General features: G+C 37.5%; 2 non-coding genes and 17 pseudogenes across 2 annotated transcripts; all 19 read left to right on the top strand.

Moving 5' to 3' along the window:
• The first annotated feature begins 147 nt into the window (after positions 1–147).
• On the top strand, positions 148–266 carry LOC148470922 (5S ribosomal RNA; annotated as a pseudogene).
• A 116-nt stretch (positions 267–382) lies between these two features.
• On the top strand, positions 383–501 carry LOC148470921 (5S ribosomal RNA; annotated as a pseudogene).
• A 115-nt stretch (positions 502–616) lies between these two features.
• Positions 617–735, top strand: LOC148470920 (5S ribosomal RNA; annotated as a pseudogene).
• Positions 736–851: 116 nt separating this feature from the next.
• Positions 852–970, top strand: LOC148470919 (5S ribosomal RNA). The gene has a single exon (XR_015873220.1). It is a non-coding gene; the product is annotated as a 5S ribosomal RNA (ribosomal RNA).
• A 116-nt stretch (positions 971–1086) lies between these two features.
• LOC148470918 (5S ribosomal RNA) lies at positions 1087–1205 on the top strand (annotated as a pseudogene).
• A 128-nt stretch (positions 1206–1333) lies between these two features.
• LOC148470917 (5S ribosomal RNA) lies at positions 1334–1452 on the top strand (annotated as a pseudogene).
• Positions 1453–1568: 116 nt separating this feature from the next.
• LOC148470916 (5S ribosomal RNA) lies at positions 1569–1687 on the top strand (annotated as a pseudogene).
• A 115-nt stretch (positions 1688–1802) lies between these two features.
• Positions 1803–1921, top strand: LOC148470915 (5S ribosomal RNA; annotated as a pseudogene).
• Positions 1922–2037: 116 nt separating this feature from the next.
• On the top strand, positions 2038–2156 carry LOC148470914 (5S ribosomal RNA; annotated as a pseudogene).
• Positions 2157–2271: 115 nt separating this feature from the next.
• Positions 2272–2390, top strand: LOC148470913 (5S ribosomal RNA; annotated as a pseudogene).
• Positions 2391–2741: 351 nt separating this feature from the next.
• On the top strand, positions 2742–2860 carry LOC148470912 (5S ribosomal RNA; annotated as a pseudogene).
• A 350-nt stretch (positions 2861–3210) lies between these two features.
• LOC148470911 (5S ribosomal RNA) lies at positions 3211–3329 on the top strand (annotated as a pseudogene).
• Positions 3330–3444: 115 nt separating this feature from the next.
• Positions 3445–3563, top strand: LOC148470910 (5S ribosomal RNA; annotated as a pseudogene).
• Positions 3564–3678: 115 nt separating this feature from the next.
• Positions 3679–3797, top strand: LOC148470909 (5S ribosomal RNA). Its single transcript, XR_015874304.1, has one exon. It is a non-coding gene; the product is annotated as a 5S ribosomal RNA (ribosomal RNA).
• A 102-nt stretch (positions 3798–3899) lies between these two features.
• On the top strand, positions 3900–4018 carry LOC148470908 (5S ribosomal RNA; annotated as a pseudogene).
• A 116-nt stretch (positions 4019–4134) lies between these two features.
• Positions 4135–4253, top strand: LOC148470907 (5S ribosomal RNA; annotated as a pseudogene).
• Positions 4254–4368: 115 nt separating this feature from the next.
• LOC148470906 (5S ribosomal RNA) lies at positions 4369–4487 on the top strand (annotated as a pseudogene).
• A 116-nt stretch (positions 4488–4603) lies between these two features.
• LOC148470905 (5S ribosomal RNA) lies at positions 4604–4722 on the top strand (annotated as a pseudogene).
• A 116-nt stretch (positions 4723–4838) lies between these two features.
• On the top strand, positions 4839–4957 carry LOC148470904 (5S ribosomal RNA; annotated as a pseudogene).
• The last annotated feature ends 43 nt before the right edge of the window (positions 4958–5000 follow it).

The following is a 5000-nucleotide window of genomic DNA, read 5'->3' as shown; positions in this document are numbered from 1 at the left end:
GAACACCTGGGAATACCAGGTGCTGTACATCATTTTATACTGCCATAACATTCTTTTCTATTACATTTTACATTTAATTTTTTCAACTTATCAATGAATTTACTTGAGTTAAGAAGTAATAGAGGTCTAAAGTTAATGTTTTTGAGCACCTACAGACAAACCACACTGGACATGCCCAATCTCATCTGTTCTTGGAAGTTATGCAGTGTTGAGCCTGGTTAGTACTTGGATGGGAGACCACCTGGGAATACCAGGTGCTGTAGGTAATTTTATGCAGCCATAACATTCTTTTCTATTACATTTTACATTTAATTTTTTCAACTTATCAATGAATTTACTTGAGTTAAGAAGTAAAAGAGGTCTAAAGTTAATGTTTTTGAGCACCTACAGTCAAACCACACTGGACATGCCCAATCTCGTCTGATCTTGGAAGCTATGCAGTGTTGGACCTGGTTAGTACTTGGATGGGAGTCCACCTAGGAATCCCAGGTGCTGTAGGTAATTTTATACTGCCGTAACAGTCTTTTCTATTACATTTTACATTTAATTTTTTCAACTTATCAATGAATTTACTTGAGTTAAGAAGTAATAGAGGTCTAAAGTTAACGCTTTTATCACGTACAGCCAAACCACACTGGACATTCCCAATCTCGTCTGATCTTGGAAGCTATGCAGTGTTGGACCTGGTAAGTACTTGGATGGGAGACCACCTGGGAATACCAGGTGCTGTAGGTAATTTTATACTCCCATAACATTCTTTTCTGTTACATTTTACATTACATTTTTTCAACTTAGCAATGAATTTACTTGAGTTAAGAAGTAAAAGAGGTCTAAAGTTAATGTTTTTGAGCACCTACAGCCAAACCACACTGGACATGCCCAATCTCGTCTGATCTTGGAAGCTATGCAGTGTTGGGCCTGGTTAGTACTTGGATGGGAGACCACCTGGGAATACCAGGTGCTGTAGGTAATTTTATACTGCCATAACAGTCTTTTCTATTACATTTTACATTTAGTTTTTTCAACTTATCAATGAATTTTCTTGAGTTAAGATGTAATAGAGGTCTAAAGTTAATGTTTTTGAGCACCTGCAGCCTAACCACAGTGGACATGCCCAATCTCGTCTGATCTTGGAAGCTATGCAGTGTTGGGCCTGGTTAGTACTTGGATGGGAGACCACCTGGGAATACCAGGTGCTGTAGGTAATTTTATACTGCCATAACATTCTTTTCTATTAAATTTTAATTTAATTTTTTCAACTTATCAATGAATTTACTTGAGTTAAGAAGTAAAAGATGTCTAAAGTTGATGTCTAAAGTTAATGTTTTTGAGCACCTACAGTCAAACCACACTGGACATGCCCAATCTCGTCTGATCTTGCAAGCTATGCAGTGTTGGGCCTGGTTAGTACTTGGATGGGAGACCACCTGGGAATACCAGGTGCTGTAGGTAATTTTATACTGCCATAACATTCTTTTCTTTTACATATTACATTTAATTTTTTCAACTTATCAATGAATTTCCTTGAGTTAAGAAGTAATAGAGGTCTAAAGTTAATACTTTTGAGCACCTACAGGCAAACCACACTGGATATGTCCAATCTCGTCTGATCTTGGAAGCTATGCAGTGTTGGGTCTGGTTAGTACTTGGATGGGAGACCACCTAGGAATACCAGGTGCTGTAGGTAAATTATACTGCCATAACAGTCTTATCTATTACATTCTACATTTAATTTTTTCAAATTATCAATGAATTTATTTGAGTAAAGAAGTAAAAGAGGTCTAAAGTTAATGTTATTGAGGGCCTACAGCCAAACCACACTGGACATGCCCAATCTCGTCTGATCTTGGATGCTATGCCGTGTTGGGCCTGGTAAGTACTTGGATGGGAGAACACCTGGGAATACCAGGTGCTGTACATCATTTTATACTGCCATAACATCCTTTTCTATTACATTTTACATTTAATTTTTTCAACTTATCAATGAATTTACTTGAGTTAAGAAGTAATAGAGGTCTAAAGTTAATGTTTTTGAGCACCTACTGACAAACCACACTGGACATGCCCAATCTCATCTGATCTTGGAAGTTATGCAGTGTTGGGCCTGCTTAGTACTTGGATGGGAGACCACCTGGGAATACCTGGTGCTGTAGGTAATTTTATGCAGCCATAACATTTTTTTCTATTACATTTTACATTTAATTTTTTCAACTTATTAATGAATTTTCTTCAGTTAAGAAGTAATAGAAGTCTAAAGTTTACGCTTTTATCACGTACAGCCAAACCACACTGGACATGCCCAATCTCGTCTGATCTTGGAAGCTATGCAGTGTTGGGCCTGGTTAGTACTTGGATGGGAGACCACCTGGGAATACCAGGTGCTGTAGGTAATTTTATATAGCCATAACATTCTTTTCTGTTACATTTTACATTACATTTTTTCAACTTAGCAATGAATTTACTTGAGTTAAGAAGTAAAAGAGGTCTAAAGTTAATATATTTCAGCACCTATAGCCAAGCCACACTGGACATGGCCAATGTTGTCTGATCTTGGAAGCTATGCAGTGTTGGGCCTGGATAGTACTTGGATGGGAGACCACCTTTGAATACCAGGAGCTGTAGGTAATTTTATACTGCCATAACATTCTTTTCTATTACATTTTACATTTAATTTTTTCAACTGATCAATGAATTTACTTGAGTTAAGAAGTAAAAGAGGTCTAAAGTTAATGTTTTTGAGCACCTACAGCCAAACCACTGTGGACATTCCCAACCTCGTCTGATCTTGGAAGCTATGCAGTGTTGGGCCTGGTTAGTACTTGGATGGGAGACCACCTGGGAATACCAGGTGCAATAGGTAATTTTATACTGCCATAACATTCTTTTCTATTACATTTTACATTTAATTTTTCAACTTATCACTGAATTTACTTGAGTTAAGTAGTAAAAGAGGTCTAAAGTTAATGTTTTTGAGCACCTACAGCCAATCCACACTGGACATGCCCGATCTTGTCTTATCTTGGTAGCTATGCAGTGTTGGGCCTGGTCAATACTTGGATGGGAGGCCACCTGGGGATACCAGGTGCTGTAGGTAATTTTATACTGCCATAACATTCTTTTCTATTACATTTTACATTTAATTTTTTCAACTTATCAATGAATTTCCTTGAGTTATGAAGTAATAGAGGTCTAAAGTTAATGTTTTTGAGCACCTACAGCCAAACCACACTGGACATGCCCAATCTCGTCTGATCTTGGAAGCTCTGCAGTGTTGGGACTGGTTAGTACTTGGATGGGAGACTAACTAGGAATCCCAGGTGCTGTAGGTAATTTTATACTGCCATAACATTCTTTTCTATTAAATTTTAATTTAATTTTATCAACTTATCAATAAATTTACTTGAGTTAAGAAGTAAAAGAGGTCTAAAGTTAATATTTTTCAGCACCTATAGCCAAACCACACTGGACATGGCCAATGTTGTCTTATCTTGGAAGCTATGCAGTGTTGGGCATGGTTAGTACTTGGATGGGAATCCACCTGGGAATACCAGGTGCTGTAGGTAATTTTATACTGCCATAACAGTCTTTTCTATTACATTTTACATTTAATTTTTTCAACTTATCAATGAATTTACTTGAGTTAAGAAGTAATAGAGGTCTAAAGTTAAGGCTTTTATCACCTACAGCCAAACCACACTGGACATGCCCAATCTCATCTGATCTTGGAAGCTATGCAGTGTTGGGCCTGGTTAGTACTTGGATGGGAGACCACCTGGGAATACCAGGTGCTGTAGGTAATTTTATATAGCCATAACATTCTTTTCTATTACATTTTTCAACTTATCAATGAATTTACTTGAGTTAAGAAGTAATAGAGGTCTAAAGTTAAGGCTTTTATCACCTACAGCCAAACCACAGTGGACATGCCCAATCTCGTCTGATCTTGGAAGCTATGCAGTTTTGGGCCTGGTTAGTACTTGAATGGGAGACCACCTGGGAATACCAGGTGCTGTAGGTAATTTTATACTGCCATAACATTCTTTTCTATTACATTTTACATTTAATTTTTTCAACTTATCAATGAATTTACTTGAGTTAAGAAGTAATAGACGTCTATAGTTAATGTTTTTGAGCCCCTACAGCCAAACCACACTGGACATGCCCAACCTCGTCTGATCTTGGAAGCTATGCAGTGTTGGGCCTGGTTAGAACTTGGATGGGAGACCACCTTGGAATACCAGGTGCTGTAGGTAATTTTATACTGCCATAACATTCTTTTCTATTACATTTTACATTTCATTTTTCAACTTATCATTGAATTTACTTGAGTTAAGAAGTAAAAGAGGTCTAAAGTTAATGTTTTTGAGCACCTACAGCCAAACCACACTGGACATGCCCAATCTCATCTGAACTTGGAAGCTATGCAGTGTTGGGCCTGGTTAGTACTTGGATGGGAGACCACCTGGGAATACCAGTTGCTGTTTGTAATTTTATACTGCCATAACATTCTTTTCTATTACATTTTAAATTTAATTTTTTCAACTTGTCAATAAATTTACTTGAGTTATGAAGTAATAGAGGTGTAAAGTTAATATTTTTGAGCACCTACAGCCAAACCACGCTGGACATGCCCAATCTCGTCTGATCTTGGAAGCTATGCAGTGTTGGGCCTGGTTAGTACTTGGATGGGAGACCACCAGGGAATACCAGGTGCTGTCGGTAGTTTTATGCAGCCATAACATTCTTTTCTATTACATTTTAAATTTAATTTTTTCAACTTATCAATGAATTTACTTGAGTTAAGAAGTAAAAGAGGTCTAAAGTTAATGTTTTTGAGCACCTACAGCCAAACCACACTGAACATGCCCAATCTCGTCTGATCTTGGAAGCTATGCAGTGTTGGACCTGGTTAGTACTTGGATGGGAGAACACCTCGGAATACCAGGTGCTGTAGGTAAATTTATACTGCCATAGCAGTCTTTTCTATTACATTTTACATT

The sequence above is a fragment of the Taudactylus pleione genome, unplaced genomic scaffold (assembly GCF_031769625.1).
Source record: "Taudactylus pleione unplaced genomic scaffold, aTauple2 ptg000967l, whole genome shotgun sequence".
Lineage (NCBI taxonomy): Eukaryota > Metazoa > Chordata > Amphibia > Anura > Myobatrachidae > Taudactylus > Taudactylus pleione.
Note: the sequence above shows the minus strand (reverse complement) of the source record. Positions and strands in the feature narration are given on the sequence as shown.